Source organism: Cetorhinus maximus, chromosome 23 (genome assembly GCF_964194155.1).
Source record: "Cetorhinus maximus chromosome 23, sCetMax3.hap1.1, whole genome shotgun sequence".
NCBI lineage: Eukaryota > Metazoa > Chordata > Chondrichthyes > Lamniformes > Cetorhinidae > Cetorhinus > Cetorhinus maximus.
This window is the reverse complement of record NC_135901.1, coordinates 2,481,602-2,506,924: the sequence shown is the minus strand read 5'-3', so window position 1 is coordinate 2,506,924 and position 25,323 is coordinate 2,481,602. Positions and strand designations below refer to the sequence as shown.

The 25,323-nt window shown below is 45.1% G+C and overlaps 1 protein-coding gene and 2 pseudogenes across 2 annotated transcripts in view; 2 read left to right on the top strand and 1 right to left on the bottom strand.

The window, feature by feature from the left end:
* LOC144698102 (uncharacterized) overlaps positions 1-25,323 on the top strand; it is an 862,314-nt gene that overhangs the window by 3,366 nt on the left and 833,625 nt on the right. The window lies entirely within an intron of this gene.
* Positions 1-25,323, top strand: part of LOC144698091 (uncharacterized) — a 78,317-nt pseudogene that overhangs the window by 1,638 nt on the left and 51,356 nt on the right.
* LOC144698357 (uncharacterized) lies at positions 23,138-24,301 on the bottom strand (annotated as a pseudogene).

Sequence of the window (25,323 nt, the reverse complement as noted above, 5' to 3'; positions counted from 1 at the left end):
ATCAAACATCTTGTCTAATACAGCAGTGAATATATTCAATGACCCAGCCTCCACTGCTCTCTGGGGAAGAGAATTCGAATGATTCATTATCCTGTGAGGGAAGAAATTCCACCTCATCTCAGCCTTCAATGTGGGACCCCTTATTCTGAAACTGTGCCCCCTAGTTCTAGATTCACCCAAGAGCAGAAACATCCTCTCAGCATCCTCCCTATCAAGCCACCAGCAGTATCTTCTATGTTTCATTAAGATCATCTCTCATTCTTCTCAACTCCAATGGAATCAGATCCAACCTATTAATGCCTTCCTCAGAAGACAAACCCTTTCATCCCAGGAATCAGCCTAGTCAACATTCTCTGAACTGCTTCCAGTGCAAGTAAGTCCTTCCTTAAGTATTGAGACCAAAATTGTACAAAGTACGTCCGATCAAAATGTCCATCTGACTTTTACACAGGGAACATGTGGAACCGAGTTTGGATTTCAGCCCAGGGAGGAGGGAGAGTTTGGGATAGGGATTTACAGCTTTGGGGAAACAAAAGAGGAAAAATTGTTCCATAGAAACTATAATTTCTATCCTATACATACAGTGATTACGTTTCTAAACTCCTTTTACAGGGTATGAGAAAGGCAGGATTTGCAGATTCACAATGGGAGAAACCGTACAAGTTTCGTGCGTGAACGAGGCTTCAACTGACCATTAACCTGGAGGGACAAAAGGATACCTACACCATGGTGAAACCATGGAAATATCTGGACTGTGGAAAGGATTCAATTACCCATCTGAGCCTTGAAAGTCATCAGTGCAGTCACAGCACGGAGAGACTGTTTCCCCGCTCTATGCGCTGGAAGGGATTCAGTCAGTCACCCTAATGCTGAGACACAGTGAGCTCACATGTGACTGCAGGAGTTGGATTCTGGTGTTATTACTGTTGTTAATCACACCCAACAACTTGCCTTCATTTAACACATTTACCAGAGGAGAATTCTCCCAAGGAGAACTATCAAATGAAATTTGGCAGAGCCACATACAGAGAAATTAGGACAGGCGGCCAAAAGAATGATTAAAAAGTTCAATTTTAAGCAGCTTAAGGAGGGAGGTGGGTGAGGGAGGTTACAAAGGGAGGGACCGACGAGGTGATGCACTGATTGAAAACAAGGATGATCATTTTAAATTTGATGTGTTGCTACACCAGGAGCTAATGCGTGCAGTGAGAATGGGGTGATAGGTGAATGGGATTTGGTCTGTTAGGACATAGATAACAAAGTTTTGGATGACCTTGAGTTTTCTGATCCATTACCATTTAGAAGGACAAGGGCAGCAGACAGATGGGAACACCACCACCTAGAAGTTCCCCTCTAAGCCACTCGCCATCCTGACTTGGAAATATATTGCCGTTCCTTCACTGTCGCTGGGTCAAGATCCTGGAACTCCCAACCTAACAGCACTGTGGGTGTACCTACACCACATGGGCTGCAGCGGTTCAGGAACACAGCTCACCAATAAATGCTGGCCTAACCAGCGACGTCACATCCTATTAAAGGATAAAAAAAAGTGTGGGGGGCCGGCCAGGAGTATGTTGGAATAGTTCAGTCTCGAGGTAACAAAAGGATGGGGTGAGGTTCTAAATGAGCTGTGGCAGGGGTGGAGCTGGGTGATGTTACAGAGGTGGAAGGAGGTGGTATTAGTGATGGAGCAAATCTGTGGTCAGTTGCTAATCTCAGGGTCAGATCTGAATCAAAGCTGTGAAAAGTCTGGTTTAGTCTCAGACAGTTGCCAGGGAGAAGGTTGGGAATGGAGGTTGGTCAGTAGGTTGGGAATGGAATTTGGAGCAGGGGACCATAAACAATGTCATCAGCCTTTTCAACATTCAATTGTAGGAAATTTCTGAAGGTCCAGTACAGGATGATGGATAAGCAGTCTGATCATTTAGTAACAGTGGAGGAGTCAAGAGAGATGGTGGAGTAATCTGCATAATGTGAAATCAAACACTTTTTTCAGATGACATCCTTCAGGGGCAGCATGTAGATTGAAATAGGACAGGCCAAGGATAGATCCTCAGGAATACCAGAGGTAACTGTGTGGGAGAGAGAAGAGAAACATTGTGGGCAGTACTCTGGCTGCCAATAGATAAGCAACGAGCCAGGAGAGAGCAGTCCCACCAGCTGGACAACAGTGAAGAGATGCTGCTTGATCAGGAGCCAATGTAGGTCAGTGAGACCAGAGGTGATAAGTGAATGGGATTTGGCAAAGGAGGATTGTGTGGTAAACCATGTCAAAGGCTGCAAACAGACCAAGAAGGACAAGGAGGAATAGTTCATCTCTGTCAGTTACATGGGATTTGTTTTGTGACTTTGATAAGAGCTGGTTGGTTACTGTGATCGAAGGGCAGGACTCTGCTGGGAGGGATTGAAACATGGAATTCCAGGAAAGATGGGAACGGATTTGGGAGGCGACAAAATGTTCTCAGACTTCGGGGAGGTGAGAGATGGGGCAGTAGTTTGCAAGGACAATGGAGTTGTGTTCTTTGAGGATGGGGGTGATGACAGCAGATTTAAAGGAAAGTAGGAAATCACCTGATGAGAGAGAACCAGCAACAATATCTGGTAAGGTGGGGTGTTTGGGCAGTCAGTAGTTCAGTGGGAATAAGGTTCGGGGAAGAGGAAATAGGTCTCATGGACAAGATTAGACCTGAGAGGGCATGAGAGGAGATTGGAGAGAAATTAAAAAAAGATGAGAGTTCAGGGCTCAGACAAGGGGGAACTTCAGAGACAGTTTTGTCCAGTGTGTTAGTGGAAGGCAGGGAAGTAGCAGAGGCAGCTGATCAGATTGTCTCAATCTTAGTGACAATGAAGCTCCACGAGCTCCTCACACTTGTTGGAGCTGAGGGTATTAGAGGTGGGGAGAGGGAGAGTAATTCAGAAGGAACTAACTTGTGTTGGAGATATTAAAAAGACTCAACACACTGTGTGTTTAACACAAAGCTGATTTATTTGACATTTATCCACAATGTTAATGCCCATTACTGGGCTGGAATTTATTAACATCCACAGAAACAGATTCAAATTAACAGAGTTCAGTCTTGAATGTGATTAACAGAAAAATCCAATCATTGTAGTTACTCATGAACTCGCTAGCGTCTCAGCAGGGTGGATCACCAAGTGAATCCGTTCCCACACTCGGAGCAGGTGAACAGCCTCTCCCCATGTGAACTCGCTGGTGATTCAGCAGGTGGGATGACCGGGTGAATTTCTTCCCACACTCGGAACAGGTGAACGGCCTCTCCCCAGTATGAACTCGCTGGTGATTCAGCAGGGTGGTTGACTGAGCAAATCCCTTCCCACACTCAGAGCAGGTGAACGGTCTCTGTCCAGTGTGAATCCGCCGGTGTACAGTGAGTTGTGATGAGTGCTTGAACCCAGTCCCACAGGAGGAGCACTTGAACGGTCTCTCACCAGTGTGAATTCGCTGGTGTGCGGTTAGTTCAGACGATCGAATGAACCCAGTCCCGCAGTGAGAGCACTTGAATGGTCTCTCATCAGTGTGAACACGTTGATGGGACATCAGTTCCCCAGAGCTTTTATAGCACTTCTCACAGTCTGGACATTTAAAAGGTCTCTCCCCGGTATGAACTCTCTCATGTCTCAGCACATGGGACAATTGAGTGAATCTCTTCCCACACACATAGCAGGTGAATGGCCTCTCACCACTGAATTCGCTGGTATACAGTGAGTTGAAACGATCCCCTGAACCCAGTCCCACAGTGAGAGCACCTGAACGGTCTCTCATCAGTGTGAACACGTTGATGGTACATCAGGTCCCCAGAACTTCTATAGCATTTCCCACAGTCTGGACATTTGAAAGCTCTCTCCCCAGTGTGAACCCGCTGGTATGTCAGCAGGTTGGATGACTGAATGAATCCCTTCCCACACTCAGAGCAGGTGAATGGCCTCTCCCCAGTGTGAATTCGCTGGTGTGTTAACAGGTCGGATAGCCGAGTGAATCCCTTTCCACATTCGAAGCAGGTGAACGGCCTCTCCCCAGTGTGAATGCGTCGATGAGCTTCCAGCTCAGACGGGTAACTGAACCTCTCCTCACATTCCCCACATTTCCACAGTTTCTCCCCACTGTAAACGGTGCTTTTTCCTTCCATGTTCAAAATCTGATGACATTCAGGTGACGATAAATTGAGCGACTCCATCAGATCCCGATGTGATATTTGCTTTGAGTTTCCCAAAGTGCAAATCCTCCCCCTCTAATACTCTGTGAAGTTGATTTAAAACAGAAAAAAATGGGAGTTAGAGAGAACCCACAAAAACACAAAGGCAAGTTGTGAAATTGAGCTGACTGAATATGGTCATTTGTGGAGCTGACACTAGCAAAAGTGACCATGAAATCTGCTGGATTGTCACAACAACCCAACTTTTTCACTGATGTCCTTCAGGGAAGGGAACCTGCCATCAACACTGGGCCTACACAAGTCTCTGGCCTCTATGGGGGGGATGAGGGAGAAAGAGAAAGGGTGAGAGGGATAGCAAGAAAAAGGGGAGGCAGAGAGTGAAAGAGAGGGATTTTAAATATCTACAGCTCAACTAGAACTTTGACAGAATCTCCCAAATCCTCAACCTCCACTAACTAAAAGTATGAGGGGAGCAGGTGTATGTTTACACCATCACCTCCAAGCTTCCCTCCATGGACTGCAGCGGTTCAAGAAGATGGCTCACTCCCACTTTCTCAAGGGCAATTAGGGATGGGCAATAAATGCTGGCCCAGCCTGCAACTTTCATAAATGAATTTTAAAAAATCCAAGTCACACAGTGCTGATTTGTCTGACATCCAGCACTGGATGAGCAGAAACCTCCTCCATTTAAATATTCCTTCCCTGCCACTGGGTCAAAATCCTGGAACTCCCTTCCTAACAGCACTGTGGGTGTACCTATACCACATGGACTGCAGTGGTTCAAGAAGGCAGCTCACCACCACCTTCTCAAGGGCAGTTAGGGATAGGCAATAAATGCTGGCTGAGCCACCAATGCTCACATTATTGCTTTCAGTGCCTACTACAAATTCCACTCCCTAACCACTGACTCTCTCCCTCTCCTTGGCAACTGCCTGAGGCTGAATCACACTGTTCACAATCGCGAGATGAGCTTACAGCCACATATCCGCATCAACACGAAGACCACCTATTTCTGCCTCAGTAACAGCACCCGACTCCGCCCTAGTTTCAGTTTATCTGCTGTTGAAAGTGTCATCCATTCATTTGTTACCTATAGTCTAAATTATCCTAATGCATACCCAACCGGCCTCCAACATTCAACTCCATCCTCCTACACCCAGAATCTTGAGGTCATCCAAAACTCTGCTATCTGTGTGCTTACTCACACTCAGTCTTGTTCACACATCACCCCTGTGCTCACTGACTGACAAAGGCTCTCATTTTAAAAGCACCAAAACTTTAAAATTCTCATGTTTTCCTCCATGGTTGTGATGATCCCGATCTCTGTATTCTCCTCCAGCCACAGCCCTCGCCAGGATCTCTACACTGATCTAATTCCAGCCACTTGAGCATTCCCGATTTTAATCGCTCCACCATCAGTGACTGTTCTTTCAGTTGCCTAGGTCACAGCTCTACGCCTCACTCTTCTTCTTTAAAATACTCCTTAAAACCTACCTCTTTGATAAAGCTTTTGGTCACCTGCCCTAATATGGCTCATGTGGCTCAGTGTCAAACGTCACTTTGTAATATTTCTGTGAAATGCCTTGGAAAATTTTATTATGCTAAAGGCATAATTATTGTCACTGCCTTGGACATATATCGTTGATTTGCCTCATCAATTACATATTGTAACTCAAAGTGTGAAGCAGCTTGATGGACAATTGTCCTCAGTCTGTCATTGGGAACATTTCAAAAAATGCCCACAGTAAAGATGGCGGCTGCGCACGCGCCCCGCCCACAATAAAGATGGCGACCGTTACCTCGGGGCTGCAATCGGAACAAAACTGCCGTCCTGGCTCTGTACAAAAATGGGAACGCTATGGTCTTTTTCGGGGTTTTGCGGATTACGCAACATGTTTACAAAACCTTTCCGTCTACCCACCGGATCCATCGCTTCCTCCGTCCCCCGATTTTCGCCCTTACCGATACGGATCTGACAAAACCTTCTCCCCATCGTCATTACTGGCTCTGCGCATGCTCCAATGTTTTTCTCCACTGCGCCTGCGTATTGCTTTCCTGTGATGTGGATAGGGGATATTCCCCACCGCGGGGGATGATGGGTGAAGGCCCCGCCATTGAAAATACAAATTATTGTATCGAGATTTGTTTTCCTGGTGTGGTACGGAAACTGGGGCCGGAGGATCAAACAATTAACTTAGGAAACAAATAATATCGTTATATTATATTGAAACTATTGGAGAAAATTCTGAAGGAGAGAATCTATCTCCACTTGGAGAGGCAAAGTTTGATCAGGGATAGTCAGCATGGCTTTGTCAGAGGGAGGTCATGCCTAACAAATTTGACTGAATTTTTTGAGGGGGTGACCAGGTGTGTAGATGAGGGTAGTGCAGTTGAAGTAGTTTATATGGATTTCGGCAAAGCCTTTGACAAGGTTTTGGCTTGTAGGTGGCAGAGGTTGATGACAGAAGGATGCTTTAGTGACCTGAAGCCAGTGTCCAGTGGCGTGCCACAGGGATCTGTGCTTGGTCCCCTATTATTCATCATTTATATAAATGACATAGATGACTATGTAGGGGGTAGGTTTAGTAAGTTTGCGGATGACACAAAGATTGGCCGGGCAGTTAACAGTGAGGTTGAGTGTCTTGGGCTACAGCAAGATATAGACGGGATGGTCAAATGGGCAGATAAGTGGCAGATGGAATTTAACCCTGAAAAATGTGAGGTGATACACTTTGGAAGGAGTAATTTGACAAGGAAGTATTCAATGAACGGCATGACATTGGAAGTTCTGAAGAACAAAGGGACCTTGGCGTGTGTGTCCACAGATCTCTGAAGGCGGAGGGGTATGTTAGTGGGGTGGTGAAAAAGGCATTTGGGACACTTGCCTTTATCAATCGAGGCATAGGTTACAAAAGTAGGGAGGTCATGTTGGAGTTGTATAGAACCTTGGTGAGGCCACAGCTGGAGTACTGTGTGCAGTTTTGGTCACCACATTATAGGAAGGATGTGATTGCACTGGAGATGGTGCAGAGGCGATTAACCAAAATGTTGCCCTGGGATGAAACATTTAAATTATGAAGAGAGGTTGGATAGACTTGGGTTGTTTTTGTTGGAGCAAAGAAGACTGAGGGGTGACCTGATCAAGGTGTACAAGATTATGAGGGTCATGGACAGAGTGGATAGGGAGCAGCTGTTCCCCTTAGTTGAAGGGTCAGTCACAAGGGGGCATAACTTCAAGGTGAAGGGCAGGAGTTTTAGGGGGGATGTGAGGAAAAACTTTTTTAACCAGAGGGTGGTGACGGTCTGGAATGCGCTGCCTGGGAGGGTGGTGGAGGCAGGTTGCCTCACATCCTTTAAAAAGTGCCTGGATGAGCACTTGGCACGTCATAACATTCAAGGCTGTGGGCCAAGTGCTGGTAAATGGGATTAGGTAGGTAAGTCAGGTGTTTCTCATGTGTCGGTGAAGACTCGATGGGCTGAAGGGCCTCTTCTGCACTGTGTGATTCTGTAATTCTGAAACCCAACTGTGCGGACCCTCCATTATCCAGCAGAAAGGAGAATGGGATTTGGTGGAAAATAGAGAGTCTCCAAAGAGCAGCAATAACAGCAGAATCCAACCCCTACAGTCACATATGAACTTACTGGTGCCCCAGCAGGCGGGAAGAACAACTGAATCGCTGCCCACAAACACAACGTTTAAAAAGCCTCTTTCTACCAGGTGTGAAAATTCAGTCAATGCTTTCACACGTGTAAATTTTCTGAATGGTCTGTCACAATGTGGCTATGCTGCCGTGTCCTGTCAGCTCTGAAAATCCTCCCCCGGTGCAACTACACAAGAGTTTCCATCTTAAATGGCAACGGAATCACTCCTCACAGTCAACAACAACAAAAATCTGCATTTATTTTACACCTTTACTTTAATAAAACATCCCAAGATGCTTAGCATGGGTGAAATTGTAGCAGTGTTTTTGGGACCAAATTAAAGACAAAAACACAATTTCAATGCAATTTTAGCAACATAAATCTGTGGCTCTGTTAAATGGTTCATCACATTGTATAACATTCCTATGGTTGTAAAACAGCAGATAATCTGGCTCAGTATGATCTGTGCTTTGGTAGATCTGCTGTGAATATAACACATAGGGAATAGCTGCGCATTTCATATTTGTTCTATCGCATACATTTACTTTAATCAAATGTCTTGAAGCTGATTGTCTCCCAGGCTAATTTATTCAAAAGCCTTAATAACCAGTGTTTCTTGTTTCTCAATTTTTTTTCTACAGCTCCAGCATTCATCTGACCCCATTGTTATTTCTCACTTCTGTTTTCAATCACTGTTGTCTTCAATATCCTTTTTCATAATCCACTTCCCATCTGTGTCCACCCAACTATTCAGATTTTGTTACAAAAGCTGGTAACGATGTGAAATATGTCATGCAGCCTGATATTTAACACTATTTTGGGGGGTGGGGATTGATTATTGAGTACAATTCATGCAGGATGTATTCCTTCTTAGGGAGTCCCATCTGAAATATTAACCATCACATTAGGTTTAAATGGGAAAATGTTTTTTTATCGAGACCAAGGAAGCGCAAAAATTGTCCCAAAGTTCATGGCCATGAGCATGGGTGTCGAGTCCACATAGATGAAGCACAATTGCCAGTTGGTCCTCACCAGCAACAAGAACTCCCACTCCCCATCATCCCCCAGACCCCTCAGCACAGCTCCTGGCCTCTCCCTGCCATTTCAAGCTCCTCACATCTGCATCCTGTTGTTGTATCAGGTGATTAAACACAGCTCCGCACTGTGTCCAGGAATTCCTTCCCATAATGTGCAAAAGCACTCAGTCACTTCAAACACATCAATAAGTAATGGTGGAGGCACTGAAATGGCAGGAGCTGGAACTGTGATGAAAGCAGGAAAGTGATAGCATTAGAGGGAAGGAGGAGTAAGATGTGTCAGTGTGAAATTGGAGGGGGGGGAAAGAGGAATGTCAGTGTGTGGATTCCTCTATCATAGCCTTTCCTCGTCCTCAGAATACAACTGTGATTTGAAGGTGTTTCGAAACAGCAACGCGCCATGCAGTGGAAGAACACCAATTTATACCTGGGTCTGGCAGTTCCTCCAGGGTTTAATAACCTGCTGCCTCCAGCTCTGTCAGACTGGGGCTGTGGCAACTGGTGAGGGAACCAACAAGAGGGAAAATCCTTGAACTCATTCTCACCATTCTACCTGTCACGGATGCATCTGTTCATGATAATATTGATAGGAGTGACCCCACAAGGCCCTTGTGGAGTCAGAGTCCCACCTTCACACTGACGGTTCCCTCCATCGTGTTGTGTGGCACTGCCACTGTGCTAAATGGGATAGATTCAGAAGAGATCTAGCAACTCAAGACTGGGAACCCTTGAGGCAGTGCGAGCCATCAGCAGCAGCAGAATTGTATTCAACCACAGTCTGTAAACTCATGGCCCAGCATATCCCTCACTCCACAATTACATCAAACCAGGCGATCAAGCCTGGTTCAATGAAGAGTACAGGACAGCAGGTCAGAAGCAACACAAGCCATATCGGAATGTCAACCTGGTGAACCTACAACACAGGACTGCTTGCCAAACAGTGGAAGCAGCCTATGATAGCCAGAGCTAAGCGATCTCACAACCAACGTATCAGATCAAAGCTCTAAAGACTTGTGTCCCAGAACTAGTGACACCTCCAGCCAAACCATTCCAGCACCTTTCCAAAGAAAATAAAACCCAGCCTATGAAATGCTTCCTCTTCCCAACTGTTTTTGATGTGAATAAGGTTGAGTGGGAGTTCGCTAATTTCTCTCCCTTAATCTTATGAATCAGATCATTCTTGATATGGGTCTGCTGCTATTGGTCACCCAGGGAGTGACCATTCTAATTCGGTGACTCTGAGCAGTTTTGTTGGTCCAGGGGCTTGAGTGAAACCTGCCACTTTTAAAGTGTCATCATTCATTGTACATTAGGTCGCACCTACAAACTGGTCTCTCACATTTCCAGTGAAGTGGAGGAAGTTTGCTTTCATAAACCAGCAATTGTGATAAAGACAAAGCAGGATGGAGAAAGACTCAGTTGGAGCACAGTGACACAGTGGAGGAATGGAGAGCTGAGGTTCACCCATGAAAGCAGCAAAGTTTTTTAAAAAAGCAACGGCACCCAAAGTGGGGCTTGAACCCACAAACCTGAGGTTACAGGCCTCATGCACTACTGACTGTGCTAGCCAGAAGCTCAAGGGGCTGATGCTTTCCATTCAATCACTCACAGCTTCCCTTTCTTAGTTGCACCTCCTTCCAAACACTGTGATCCATTTTCCTCAGAATTTGTTCCTGGATTTAATATTTACCTGCTTTGTGACCTCATTTTGAGATCAGATTCTCTTCAATCTCCAACACAAATTGAGTTGCAAACCTGTCGGACAAACAATGGAAAACAAGTCAGTCGGTTACACAAATCCCATGGTGCTCATTTTCAGATTCACAACAGTCAACTTTTAAATAAAAGGAAGGAATTTTGCAGTGAAAATATTTAGAAAGTTGTTTTTATTTGTGACACACTCACTCGGGTATTCTGTAAATGCTGCTTGGAGGTTCAGTGACCGGGATATAATCTACCTGCATTTCCCTGAGCTGGTGCTCGGTGTATCGGGAGGTTTGACCTGGGTTGGAGTATCTTGTATCCCAGGGATGGGCACTAACCCACTGTTTGAAGCTGCAGCCGCCGCTTTCTGCTGGCAGCGGGCGATTGGAGAGTGTGGGGCGGAATATCGCTGCTTTTCTGCTTTTCCCTGTCTCACTCACTGTGGAGCTGAGGAGGAGCGAATGGGTTTGTTTGAATCCAATAACTTCACAGATTTCCATTGGGTTAGATATAGGTACAGGGTAGGTCTAATCATTTTCTCATTAAACTTGAAATAAATTAATCTATAATCCATTTGTGTGTGGCTTGGGGCAGGGAGGGGGATATGGTGGCACAGTGGGAATATCACCTAACTAGTAATCCAGAATCCCAAGCTGATGATCTGGGGAACAAGGCTCAAATCCCAGTGGAATTTGAATTCAAGTAATAATCTGGAATTGAAAAGCTAATCTCAATAATGATGACTATGAAACCATTGTTGTAAAATCCCATCTGGTTCACCAGTGCCCTTTAGGGAAGGAAACCTGCTGTCCTTACCTGATCTGGCCTACATGTGATTCCAGACCCACAGCAATGTGGTTGACTCTTAACTTCTTATGAAATGGTGTGACAAGCGACTCAGTTCAAGGGCAACAAAACCATAAAATGTTGGAAAAACTCAGCAGGTCTGACAGCATCCGTGGAGAGTAAAAAAAAACAGAGTTAACATTTCGAGTCCATATGATTCTTCTTCAGAGTCATCCCTTCAAGCCTTTCAGTGTCTTGTCTGTTACCAAGTGTTCTGATTGTCCCAAAGTTGAAATTAGGTTGAAATCCCTGGTGTGCTGTAACGAGAATCCTTTCAATGTCTCAGATCAGTTAACTTCACTGATAACATCAGAATCAATGTTCCAGCATCTTAAAGAAGGGAAAGGTGCCTTGACTGACAGACACTAAGTCCAGATGTCAGTTTTTCTCCTCTTAACCCAGAGAAATTAAGACCACAGATGCTAAAACTGATTTTCTTGACATATTCTGATATATCCTGACCATTCACTAACTGTAAATTTCTCCTGAACCTTGGGGTTGTGACTGCTTCCTGAAAGAAAGTGTCCAGCTGACTCTCCCCCTCCGTGATGGCCCTGATGTCTGCAGCTCAGACTGCAGCTCAATAACCCTGAGCCCAGGTTTCCTGAGCTGCAGACACTCACCGCAGATATGATGGTCCAGGATCACAATATTCTCCAGAAACTCCTACTTGCTGCAGTCCCGACACAGCACCTGCCCTGCAAAGAACTTTAAACTCTGGCCCAGTGATAGGAGTTATTACCTTCTGCAGAAATAAAGCATGTGATTAACAGCAGCATCCAACCCCTGCAGTCACACATGAACCCGCTGGTGTCTCAACAAGTTGGATGGTCGATTGAATCCCTTCCCACACTCGGAGCAGGTGAATGGCCTCTCCCCACTGTGAGTGCGTTGGTGTGTCTGGAGATTGGATGACTGAGCGAATCGCTTCCCACACACGGAGCAGGTGAATATCCTTTCCCCAGTGTGAACTCGCTGATGTTGAATAAGGTGAGATGATTGTCTGAATCTCTTCTCATAGTGAGAGCAACTGAATGGTCTCTTGTCAGTGTGAACAAGCTGGTGTTTAATTAGATCAGGAGAGGTTTTAAAGCAATCTCCACAGTAAAAGCATTTAAAAGGCCTCTCGTCACTGTGAACTCTCTGGTGTGACCCCAGGCTGGATGACTTAGTGAATTCCTTTCCACACACACAGCAGGTGAACGGTCTCTCCCCAGTGTGACTCCGTCGGTGAGTTTCCAGCTGGGATGGGAAACTGAATCCCTTCCCACAGTCCCCACATTTCCACGGTTTCTCAATGGTGTGGGTGTCCTTGTGTCTCTCCAGGTTGGAAGATCTGTTGCAAACTTGTCCACACACAGAACACATGTACAGTTTCTCCCCGCTGTGAATGGTGTGATGTTTTTTCAGGCTGTGTAACTGGTTAAAGCTCTTTCCACAGTCAGTGCACTGGAAGACTCCCACTCGGGTGTGTGTGTCTCGGTGCTTTTCTGGTCACACTGATGTTTGTTATCTTTTCCCACAGACAGATCAGAGAAACATTTCTCCTTCCACATTCAAAGGTTGATGATATTCAGGTCCTGATGAATCGACTGACTCTGAGAGGTCTTGATGTGATGTTTGGTTAGTTTCCTGTGCAAATCATCTCCTTCTAATATCCTGCAGAAAGAGTTGACAGTGTCAGTATCGCTATCAGTCCATGTTAGAAATTCAAAACAGACAATTCTAGATTCTATGCAATCTTTTTCTCTCTCTGTTCTTCCAAACATGTGATCTAAATCAAACTAAAAGAAGCCCCAAAAGGCAAAAAAAGCAAATGGAATTTTCACAATTAAACCACAATGTTAATTTCAGTGACTATGAGACACTCTGCACTCTGAGGTGCCCACTGTTTGTAGAAGGCATCAACCATACGGATGGACACTGCATCCTCGCTGGCCCTGGCCACCAGGGCACAGGCAAGACCATAGAAGACTGACCCGCAGCCAGAGGGTCCCACCCACCCTAGATCTACAAGTTGTAACCACGTTGAAGAGCAGCTCCAGGACAAGATCCTCTGATGTACCCAGTCCCCTCCACACTGGGCAGCAGCGATTAGGAGCCTGGGTCTGAAGTGTGACCAGACATTGAGGAGCAGACCTTCAGGTAATTATACAGGGGCTGCAACCTCTCACAATGAATATACACATGGCCCATGGACTCCTGTAGGCTGCAAACATCACCTGCAGCCTGGGAGTGGGTGAAGCTGTTTAAAAATGTGTTGCCCAGATAACAGCATCTCCCGGGCACTGGGACCCAGTTGGGAACAGATTCCCCCCAACCCCACCTAACCCCCCTGCAGCCCCGCCTACTCCCTTTTGTGTCACCAGGACATCCGCGCATGCGCTCTGCTCCCCGCTCAACCAAAATGGCGGCCGTTAACTTGAGCTTGTTCGTTAAAAAGAACTGGGCTGCAAACGGGGGTATCTCAGGGTCTTATTCGAGGTTTGGAGCCTTTACGAGGTGTTTAGAAACCCTCCCCGTCCTCCCGCTACCTCCATCGCTCCCTCCGTGTTTTCACTTCCTTACCGGTTTGGAGATAAGGCAGACAAAAGACACCGCATCGCCATTATGGCGCATGCTCCAAACACTGGGCGGTACTGCGCCTGCGCACTGCTCTCCTGTGGTGGGGATAGGGGACATTCGCCAACGCGGGGGATGCTGGGTAAAGCCCTCGCCATCGAATGGCCTAATTGGTGAATCGTGAGTCCTTTCTTTGCAATGATGTGGGGATTGGGGCGAGTGTTGGGCAGTCAATAAAATTAGCAACCAAATTATACAGAAGCCCAAGTGCACAGAACCTCCATTATCCACCAAAAAGAAGGGAATTGATGGTGAATTGCAAATCCCTCAAAGTTTTACTGAAACAGCAGCAATGACGCGGAATCCAATCCCTCCTGTCAAATGTGAACTCAGCAGATGGGGTGACTGAGTGAATCCTTTCAGTGAGTAACTGTCAGGATTGTTGTCTCGTGGATATTCCTGGTTGTGTATTTTTAGTTAAGCTGTCACACACCAATAACACAGAGAAACCTGGAAACAGGCTGCAGCTCCTTTTTTTTCATTCATCACAGGATGTGGGTGACACTGCGGGCATTTATTACCATCCCTAATCGCCCTTGAGAATGTGATGGTGACCTGCCTTCCCAAACCGCTGCAATCCAATTGAATTTTACTTTCTCTGAGCGGTTTTGATATGACCAAGTGGCTTATGCACCATTTCAAAGGGTCAAGCACATTGCTGTTGGTCTGGAGTCACCTGAAGAACAGGTGAGGCTGGGATGGCAGATTTCCACTCCTCAAGGATGTCAGGGGACCAGTTGGACTTTTGTAACAATGCATTTGTTTCATAATCACTGATAACAGCTTTTATAGTAGATTTTTATTCCGGATTTATTGAATTAACTGAATTTAAAATCTCTAACTGTTGTGATGGGATTTGAACTCACATTTCCAGATCATTATTCCCTCTCGATCACTAATCCAGTAATGTAACCACTATGTCTGGGCATGTCATCAGAATGCTTGAATTCAGATTGACAAACAGGTGCTGTACTCAGAGCTACACCAGGGAGGCCCTTCACATGGGTCCAAATGAAACTTTTCAAAGACAATCTCAAGACCTCCATGACATTTTGCTCTATCAACATAAACACTTGGAAAGCAGATTCCCAATCGCCTCCAAAATGGTGATTCATCATCCAAAAACGTTTCAATCAACAAGAGCAGCCACTGAGAGAGACAAACAGAGAGGGCAGCTGCTCGTGTCAACAATCCATCACCAACTCCACTGGCTGACAAGCCCCATGTCCTCACTGTTGGCAGAGCCTGCAAGGCTAAAATAGGGCTCATTAGTCATTTGTGAACCCACAGCTAACACTGACATCTCACTTCCACCCAGTCATCGACAAGAAAGAATCATCCATGACTTGAGGGATTGTCAATGAATCACCACAATGTTATCTATTTTATCTGCGGATCGAATGTTGGTTACACAATTGCAGCAGCAGTTAACAGCCTCCTGTGAACTCCTCCATGCGATATCTTAGTGCAGATTTTCAACAATTTATTTTGTGTGTGCTTATGTTAAATGAGTTAATACTGATTTTATAAACCAATTGTTAGGCCTCAGTTAGAGTGCTATATTCATTTCTGGGCATCACACTTTAAACAGGATTTCAAAGCATTAGAGAAGGTGATTTACTAGAATGGTACCAAGGATAAGAGGCTTCAGGTATATGGAGAGATTGGAGAAACTAGGATTATTTTCCTTGGAGCAAAGGGTCAAAAATGGAGGTGGTGGCATCGTGGTATTGTCACTGGACTAGTAATCCAAAGACCCAGGGAAATGCTCCGGAGACTGTGTTCGAATCTCACCAAATCTCATGATGACCATGAAGGCCTTATCAAATGTCATAGAAACCCATCTGGTTCACTAATGTCCTTTAGAGAAGGAAATCTGCCATCCTCACCTGGTCTGGCCTGCTTATGACTCCAGACCCACAGCAATATGGTTGACTCTTAAAATGCCCAGAACTGACACCACATGGACTGCAGCAGTCTGAAAGAAAAAAGATGCAATAGCAGTTTTCAAAATCATGAACGGCTTTGACAAACTAAAGAAACAGGAAGGGTCTCCAGCAGCAGAAAAATAGCTAATCAGAGGACACAGATTTCAGAACATGTTTTTTAAGCAGTGTGTTTTTGTGATCTGGAATGCACTGCCTGAAAGGGTGCTGCAAGCAGATTCAATAGCAACATTCTTGGGAGAATTGAATAAATAGTTGAAGAGAAGAAATATCCAAGTCTAGGAGTAAATAGCAGGGGAGTGGGACTAATTCGATAGCTACACTAATGAGCTGGTACAAACATGATGAGCTGAACACCTTCCATTAGCTCCTGTACCATCTGAAGACAGTGGCAGATGATGCTACCCAGAATGCTTCAGGTGGTAGAATATGGCCCATCAACATCAACAGGGATGCAACACTCAGATTTTTCTCCGTTTCTTTCGTGAAGGTGCTATGTGATGGTGAGGTTCAATCCCAGTCACTGTTTACCCTCCTGTACCCTGCCAAGTGGTAATTCTGAGCTTATGATCCTATACTGTGAGCTATAATAACGGTATTTTATTCAAGAAACAAGTTTTCAGACCAAAGGCTGAATTGCAGTGTGACTTATATGAGGAAATTCACATAGAGACTAAATAATCAAGTTAAAAACATGGAAATGTGACAATCAAACACCAGAAACAGGTTCCAGTTGAAAACTGGCAGGAAAAATATTTCCAATGATAATAATAAAATCAGACACCAGAACTGAAATAAAAGGCTGGTTATTTTCTGATAATAACAGTGGCAGAGTATAAGTGTAACAATGACACACACGGTCTGATACAGTAAGAGTGCAGATGGGGCCCGAAGGAAGAACAGCAAAGGTTTGGCTCACTTTGAGTGTAACAAATACAGTGTTTGTTCCAATAATAAAAGTCAGGCTACAGTGTGTTAGTGAATTCATCATTGGATCCAATGTGATGATAATACAGTCAGTATCTCGTGCACCAAAGCCAAAGATTGAGTCTCATATAGCAGTGTGAGCAAGTCATGGTCTATTGATATAATATGATATCAATGTGTTGCCTAATCCCTAATAACAGAGTCAAGGATCAATGCAATGTGAATGGGATGGGTTGAGTGTAATAACACAGACACGGTCTATTGGAATATGAACTGACGTCAACATTGACTAATTGGTGGCACACTCACCCCGAGTCAGAAGGATATGGGTTCAAGCCCTCTCCAGAGACCCAACCACATCATCTAAGCTGATGCACCTGGTGTCATTATAAATGGGAGTCTCTATTCTTTTGCTGGCTATTTTCTTAGACTCAGAAGGAGTGAAGGGAATGACAGATGGGACAATTCTGGGCAGTTCCTCCATCCAGCAAGGTAAAGATTTCTGGGACATGATTGCAGGTTTGAGGTGTCAGCCCACTCATTAAAAAACAACCTCTTCCTCTTTGGGTTTGTGAAGGGAGTTATGGCTGCAACACGCGAGGCCGACTAGAGCCTGGTGTAAAAATAATCACAAAGGCCAATTCCAGTTCTTAATAACAGAGGTGGCTTTAACTACAGGTAATCTTACATTAAGGGAGACAAGAGACCGAATAAAGATTCGATTGTAATAGGAGGACAAGGTGTAAGGAAGCAATGATATTTGGGTGTCTGTGTTATGGTGAGTGTCACAGGGAGGTGTGTGATAAAATAGGAGTGGAAATATCATGACAGAGACACGTGTGACTGACTCCACCTGACTGAGAGCTGTTATACCCAAGGGGAGGGCAATGATGACATGGGGAACTCCAGAGATTTCTGATATCTGAGGTGACGGTGCATCTGTTAGAGGAACTGAAAAGAATCGGTTCCTTCTCACCCTTGCCTGCAGTTCCCGAGTTACACAGACACACAGGAAACAGATCTGACACCTCGTAGAAACTAATGTTTTAAATCTTCTGTTTGAGACACATTATGATTGAAAAGATCAAATGTTAAAACCTCAGGAGAGGAAAATTCAGAATGTCACAAAGATGAGTGAACCGTCCAATTAGTCCCATTCACCATAACTCTGCCAATCTTCCCCTCTTCGAATATTGATCCAATTCACTTTGAGAGTTATTATATCTGCTTCCAACCCCCTGTCAGTGTGTGCATTCCAGATCATATCAAATCACTGTGTAAAAATGTCCTCCTCATCACACCTCCAGTTCTGTTCTCAAACGTGTTAAATTTCTGTGTCTTCTGGTTACAAACCTTCTTGCTCCTGGAAACAGTTTCTCCCGATCGATACTATCATAAATCCTTCCTCATTTTGAACACCTCCATTAAATTCCCCCCTAAACTTTTCTGATCTAAGAAGGACAGTCCCTGTTTTTCCCGCTCAAAAGAAGCGTCAGATTGGACTCGAAACCTTAAATCTGTTCCTCTGTCCACAGATGCTGCCAGACCTGCTGAGTTTTTACAGCATTTTCTGCCTTTAGCCGTTTTTCCTTCTTTAATCTATCAAAAACCCTTCATGATATTGAACATCTCAATTAAACAGGAACACACTGACATTGAGAGAGATATAGAGGAAAGGAGAGACAAAGACAGAGAAAAACTGAGACACTTAAAAAAACAGAAAGATGAGGTGGTGAAAGATAAAGCTGAGAAATAGAGGAAGCAAGTAATATAGAATGATGTGAGAGAATGATATAAAATGGAAAGGAGCAGGCTAGCAGTTCCTGGCTATGGAGAGCAGAGGGAACTCAGTGGCTGAACCACAGACACGGCCACATATGTCCGGGAATGGAGACTCTGAACAGAAACAACAGGCTCATTTGTAAATGTCACCGCAATGTGATCTGTGTGACTCTGCCCTGACTCTGTGGCCAGATATAGGCCGCCTTGACAGATGTTCTCACCCGACCGTGGCCTCTGGATTTATTTTCTGCTCAGAAATGAGATGTGTGGTTAGGAACCAGCAGCAGAGAAACAGGAAGTTGTGTTTCCTGAGAATGAAACAGCAGGTGTTAGTTTCATGTTATCACCGTGAACAGTCTTCCTGCCTGTGAGGGTGGACTCAGTCTGACAGCATCAAGAACAACCACACAGATTGCTGCCAGTCTCAGCATTACATTCACCTCCATTCCCAATTTAAAGATTTAAACATATGAGCTTATTTGGGGTTTTACCATATTCACTGAAGGGGGAAACGAGCTGATGGTTATCCTTGGGAGAAATAAGGGGAAATTATATAAAATGAATAATTTTGCCCAAAAACAGTTATCAGAAAATAGGAGAGTTAAAGTGAATCGAGGCCTGTCTGAGAGTGAGAGAGTGAAACAGAGAGAGAGGGGAATGACTCTCTGTACGTTGAGCACTGCTTCAGACAGAGAAGAGAGGCTAAGTGAGGTTAAGTGTGTTAGGTTCTTTCTCAGAGAGAGAGAAAAAAATTAAGTGAGTTTAGGTGCTCTCTGAAACAGAGAGATTAAGTGACTCAGTATCTGAGAGAAAGAGGAGAGAAGTTAAGTGAAATAAAAGCAAAATATTGTGGATGCTGAAAATCTGAAATAAAAACAGAAAATGTTGGAAAAACTCAGCAGGTCTCACAGTATCTGTGGAGAGAGAAACAGAGTTAACGTTTCGAGTCTGTATGACTGAAGACGACCATACGCTCTGAAGAAGAGTCATACGGACTCGAGAGGTGAAGTGAGTTTGGGGACAGATGTGCTTATATTGGTAACCGAATGGTCAGTGTGAGATTGTTTTCTAAACAGCAGCACCCCAGAGAATGGGTTCCAGATAATTGTCAGATCTATTGTAATCTATTATAATCTATTAAAAGATTTGTAAAGATATTTCATTTGGAATAAATGGAAATAAAGGACTAAAATACTTGCTGGGGATAATTACTTCAGGAAATACATTGCAAACGTGAAGAATGATGCGTTCCCAATCAGACACATAGACACAAGAACAAAGAAGAAAAGGACAGCACAGGAACAGGCCCTTCGGCCCTCTAAGCCTGCGCCGATCATATTGCCTGTCAAACTAAAACATTTTGCACTTCCGGGGTCCGTATCCCTCTATTCCCATCCTATTCATGTATTTGTTAAGTTGCCTCTTAAACACCACTATCATACCTGCTTCCACCACCTCCTCTGGCAGCGAATTCCAGACACTCACTACCCTCTGCGTAAAAAAACTTGCCCCGCACATCTCCTCTAAAGTTTTCTCCTCTCACCTTAAATCTATGTCCCCTAGTAATTGACTCTTCCACCCTGGGAAAAAGCTTCTGACTATCTACTCTGTCCATGCCATTCATAATTTTGTAAACTTCTATCAAGTCGCCCCTCAATCTCCGTCGCTCTAGTGAGAACAATCCGAGTTTCTCCAACCTCTCCTCATAGTTAATAACCTCCAGACCAGGCAGCATCCTGGTAAACCTCCTCTGCACCCTCTCCAATGTCTCCATAACCTTCTGGTAATGTGGCAACCAGAATTGCACGCAATATTCCAAGTGTGGCCTAACCAAGGTTCTATACATCTGCAGCATGACTTCCCAGCTTTTATACTCAATACCCCTGCCGATGAAGGCAAGCATGCCATATGCCTTCCCGACTACCTTATCCACCTGCGTTGCCACTTTCAGTGACCTGTGCACCTGTACAGTGACCAGATCCCTCTGCTTGTCGATGCACTTAAGGGTTCTGCCATTTACTGTATAATTCCTACCTGTATTAGACCTTACAAAATGCATTACCTCGCATTTGTCCGGATTAAACTCCATCTGCCATTTCTCCGTCCAAGTCTCCAAACGATCTATATCCCGTTGTATCCTTTGACAATCCTCTTCACTATCTGCAACTCCTCCAACCTTAGTGTCATCTGCAAACTTACTAATTAGCCCAGTTACGTTTTCCTCCAACTCATTTACGTATACTACAAACAACAAAGGTCCCAGCACTGATCCCTGCGGAACACCACTAGTCACAGCTCTCCATTCAGAAAAGCACCCTTCCACTGCTACCCTCGAGTGTGTGCACGCACACACTCACACACACCATTTTGTGTTGAGCTGGTTTCAGTTGTGCCTGTTAACCAGTTGATAGATTTTTAATTGGATACCATTAGGATCCTGCAGCAGTCCATTCGACTGAGCAGACAGTTCTAGATTCTGTCTGACACTATCAGTGGGTCAGGTGGAAGCTAAATAGAAAATCCTGCAGGAAAAATAATCCTTAACATTAAAAATCAATCTGAGCAATTGACTCAGTACTACACCAGTGTGAATTAGTAAACTTTAACACAACAAGGTTTGTCACTAAGTAATGTAAAGTACAGCGCACTAATGCTCACCTTTAGTCTTGCCCCTCAATCCCAGTTAATCTCTGGGAGATTGTTACAAGATTCACCCCATCCTTTTGACACAAATATTACCCACATAACACTAGAGTCATTAGAAATTGATGTGTGCTTCCCAAACACTGTCCTTTTAAATACACTTCACTCCTACCAGCCTTTAACTATCAAAAACATAACAGGGTTAATAGCTGCTGATAGCTGTCAATGAGATTAAATTTATGCTTGAAATGATTAAATCTTCACATGCAAAATATATTTTGTTTTATTCTTTGATGGGACGTGGGTGTCACTGGCAAGGCCAACATTTGTTGCCCAACCTTAACTGCCCTTGAACAGAGTGGCTTCCTCGGTTATTTCAGAGGGCAGTTAAAAGTTAACCACATTGCTGTGGGTCTGGCCTCACATGTAGGCCAGACCAAGTGAGGATAGCAGATTTCCTTCCATAAAGGACATTAGTGAAGCAGATGGGTTTTTACAACAATCAATGATAGTTTCACGGACACTATCACTGAGACCAGATTTCAATTGCAAATTTTGAATATCATGATGAGGTTAGAAGCCTGGTCAATATGCTCAGGTTCTGAAGGTGAAATCCACAATTTAGAGATTCTAAAGTCAGTGTTGTCACTGTAACCAAACTGCTACTAAAATGTTTAAGGAGCTAAGGTGACATTTTACATCTACAGTTTGACCATAACATTGGTTAATACCGTTACTGTTAAACTTCCAGATAATAAAATCACAAACAGCAACTTCAAGCAGAAGGAGCAGAATAAACGAGATGGAGAGAAACACGAGAGCCCACAGGCGTGTAACACATAGAGCAGGTTCACACACCCGGGGACAGGGTGCGTTGCCGCGCCTGGGAGTGGGGCGAGTTCACACACCCAAGGCTCACTGGGAATGATCATAATAAGGAAACCGCCCAGAAAACTACCAATAGGAATCTTCAGCTGAACACATCACTCATTCTTAAAGGGACTGAAGGGGTCCTGACACTGTGAAGTTAAAGGGGCAGACACAGCTTCAGCCTTCTCTCTGTTACCTTTCTGATAGTTAAAGGCTGGTAGGAGTGAGGTATATTTAAAAGGACAGTGTGGGGGAATAAAACTGGGAATTCTTGGACATACGCTGCCGGTCGTTCTTTTTCTGGGAATCAAACTGTTGTATTATTGTCCCAGCAGTTAACAGCCTCCTGTGAACTCCTCCAGCTTCTAGTTTAATGCAGATTTTAACCCAATAAATTTCAGCATGTTTCGATTCAGTGACTCGGGACTGACACACAAACACGTTGAACCATTTTAGACTTATTAAGAGTTTCCGTCTGGAAACTTAAACCTGCTGTTTCACTTTCAGTCAGGAACAGATCACAATTTTACACCAACCTTTGATTTGGCAGCACGTTTCCAGCATTCACCACTGTTCTTCCTGACTCTAAACCCAGTTGTAAAAGAGCCTTCTGTTCTGTGTCTAGGAGCTCTGAACCATGGCAGAGAGCAGCTGAGACACATTTCTTACACACCTCAGGATTCACCCACATTGGGATTGTGCCATCAGTGAAGAAAGATGAGAATGACCAAAGTGTTGTTTGGGGGTCCCTAAGTGTCACGCTGATGGACTGTGTCCAGGCTGAAGTTCTGTTCCTACCGTAAGATCCTCCCCCAGATTGTCCTTTCTGTCTCCAGCCAGGCGATGTTAAACACTCAGGTGGGGAAAAACAAAAATCTACAAACAAAGCTGATTTATTTCACATTTATTCAGAATATTGAACCTCATCAACAGGTCAGGACAGTCAGAATGAACATGGTTCGGTCCTGGTATGATTAACAGCATCAACAAGAGTAGAATCCAAACCTTGCAGTCGTTTGTGAACCCACTGGTGTGTTCGCAGGTGTGATGACTGAGTGAATGCCTTTCCGCAGGCATTACAGGTGAACGGCCTCTCCCCACTGTGAACTCGCTGGTGTTTCAGCAGATAGGATGAATGAGAAAATCTCTTCCCACACACAGAGCAGGTAAATGGCCTCTCCCCACTGTGAATGCTCTGGTATGTCAGCAGGTTGGATAACTGAGTGAATCCCTTCCCCCACACAGAGCAGGTGAACGGCCTCTCTCCAGTGTGTACTCGCTGGTGATTCAATAGGTTGGATGACCGAGTGAATCCCTTCCCACACACGGAGCAAGTGAACGGTCTCTCCTCAGTGTGAACCTGCTGGTGTGTCAGAAGGTTAGATGAACGGGTGAATCCCTTCCCACAGTCAGAGCAGGTGAACGGTCTAACCCCCGTGTGAAGTTGCTGGTGTATCAGAAGGTTGGATGAATTAATGAATCCCTTCCCACAGTCAGAGCAGGTGAACGGCCTCTCCCCAGTGTGAATTCGCTGGTGATTCAGTAGGGCAGACGGACGGCTGAATCCCTTCCCACAGTTGGTACAGGTGAATGGCCTCTCTCCAGTGTGAGTATATTGATGTGTTAGCAGATCCTTTTTGCTTTTAAAGCTCTTGTCACAGTCAGAACAATTAAAAATTTTGTTATCAGAGTGAAAAAGTTGATGTGTCAGAAGGTGGGATGACTAAATGAATCCCTTCCCACACACGGAGCAGGTGAACGGCTTCTCCCCAGTGTGAATACGTTGATGTATCAGCAGATCTTTTCTGCATTTAAAACTCTTCTCACAGTTAGAACATGTAAACGGTCTCTTATCAGTGTGAACAAGTTGGTGTGTCACAATGTGGGATGACCAAGTGAAGTCCTTCCCACACACAGGGCAGGTGAATGGCCTCTCCTCAGTGTGAACTCGCTGGTGTGTCCGAAGTTTGTACAAATGGGTGAATCCCTTCCCACAGATGGAGCAGGTGAACGGTCTCTCCCCAGTCTGACTGTGCCGATGAACTTCCAGTTGGGATGGAAAATTGAATCCCTTCCCACAGTCCACACATTTCCATGGTTTTTCCATGGTGTGGGGGTCCTTGTCTCTGTCCAGGTTGGAGGCTTAGTTGAAGCCTTGTCCACACACAACACGTGAACAGTTTCTCCCCACTGTGAATGGTGTGATATTTTTGCAGACTGTGTAACTGCTTAAAGTTTTTTCCAAAGTCAGTTCACTGGAACACTCTCACTCGGGTGTGTGTGTGTGTTGAGGCTTTTCCAGTCACACCGATGTTTGAAATCCTTTCCCAAAGACAGAATAGACGAACATTTCTCCTTCCACATTCAAAAGTTGATGATACTCAGGTCCTGATGAATTCAGTGCCTCTGACAGATCTTGATGTGATGTTTGCTTTGCGTTTTCTGTCTGCCAGTCACCTCCGTTTAATACCCTGTAAAACGAGTTTACAAAAGTCATCGCTTTAAATCCAGGACTGAAATTCAGAACAGACAATTGTAGTTTCTATGGAACATTTATTCCTCTCTTGTTCCCCCAAAGCTGTAAATCCCCGTCCCACACACTCTCCCTCCTCCCTGGGCTGAAATCCAAACCCATCTCACCATCTCCACCATTTCTTTCCTCCACTCCCAGTTTTCTCCCTCCCTCTCCTCTGCCTGGGTTCAGTTCTCCAACTCCTGTGTCTCTGATTCAGGGTCTCAGGCAGGACCCCAGCTGCCGTCGGGCGGGACACAGGAGGGGGGACCCTCCCGGGTGGGTCTTACCCGGACCCTGAGTCCGTCCCCCAAGTTTCTGAGCCCCCGGGCGGCACGCGGACTCCCCGCAGTTTCTGAATCTCCCGCTCCGGAGCCTCTTCCCCTGAAGCCGGCGCTGTCACCGGGAAGAAGCCCCGGAGCTGCAAACACGGGTCATGGAGGCTGTGATCCGGGATTGCGGCCTACACCGGGTGTTTCTGAAGCCTCTCCACCCCGACCCGCCGGCTCGATTCGGCCTCACTCACCCGCCGCCTCCAGTCAGTTTCTGTCTCCCTGCGGCTCCGACACCAGCCCGGCCGACCAGACCCAACACCCGCACTGCGCATGCTCTAGTCA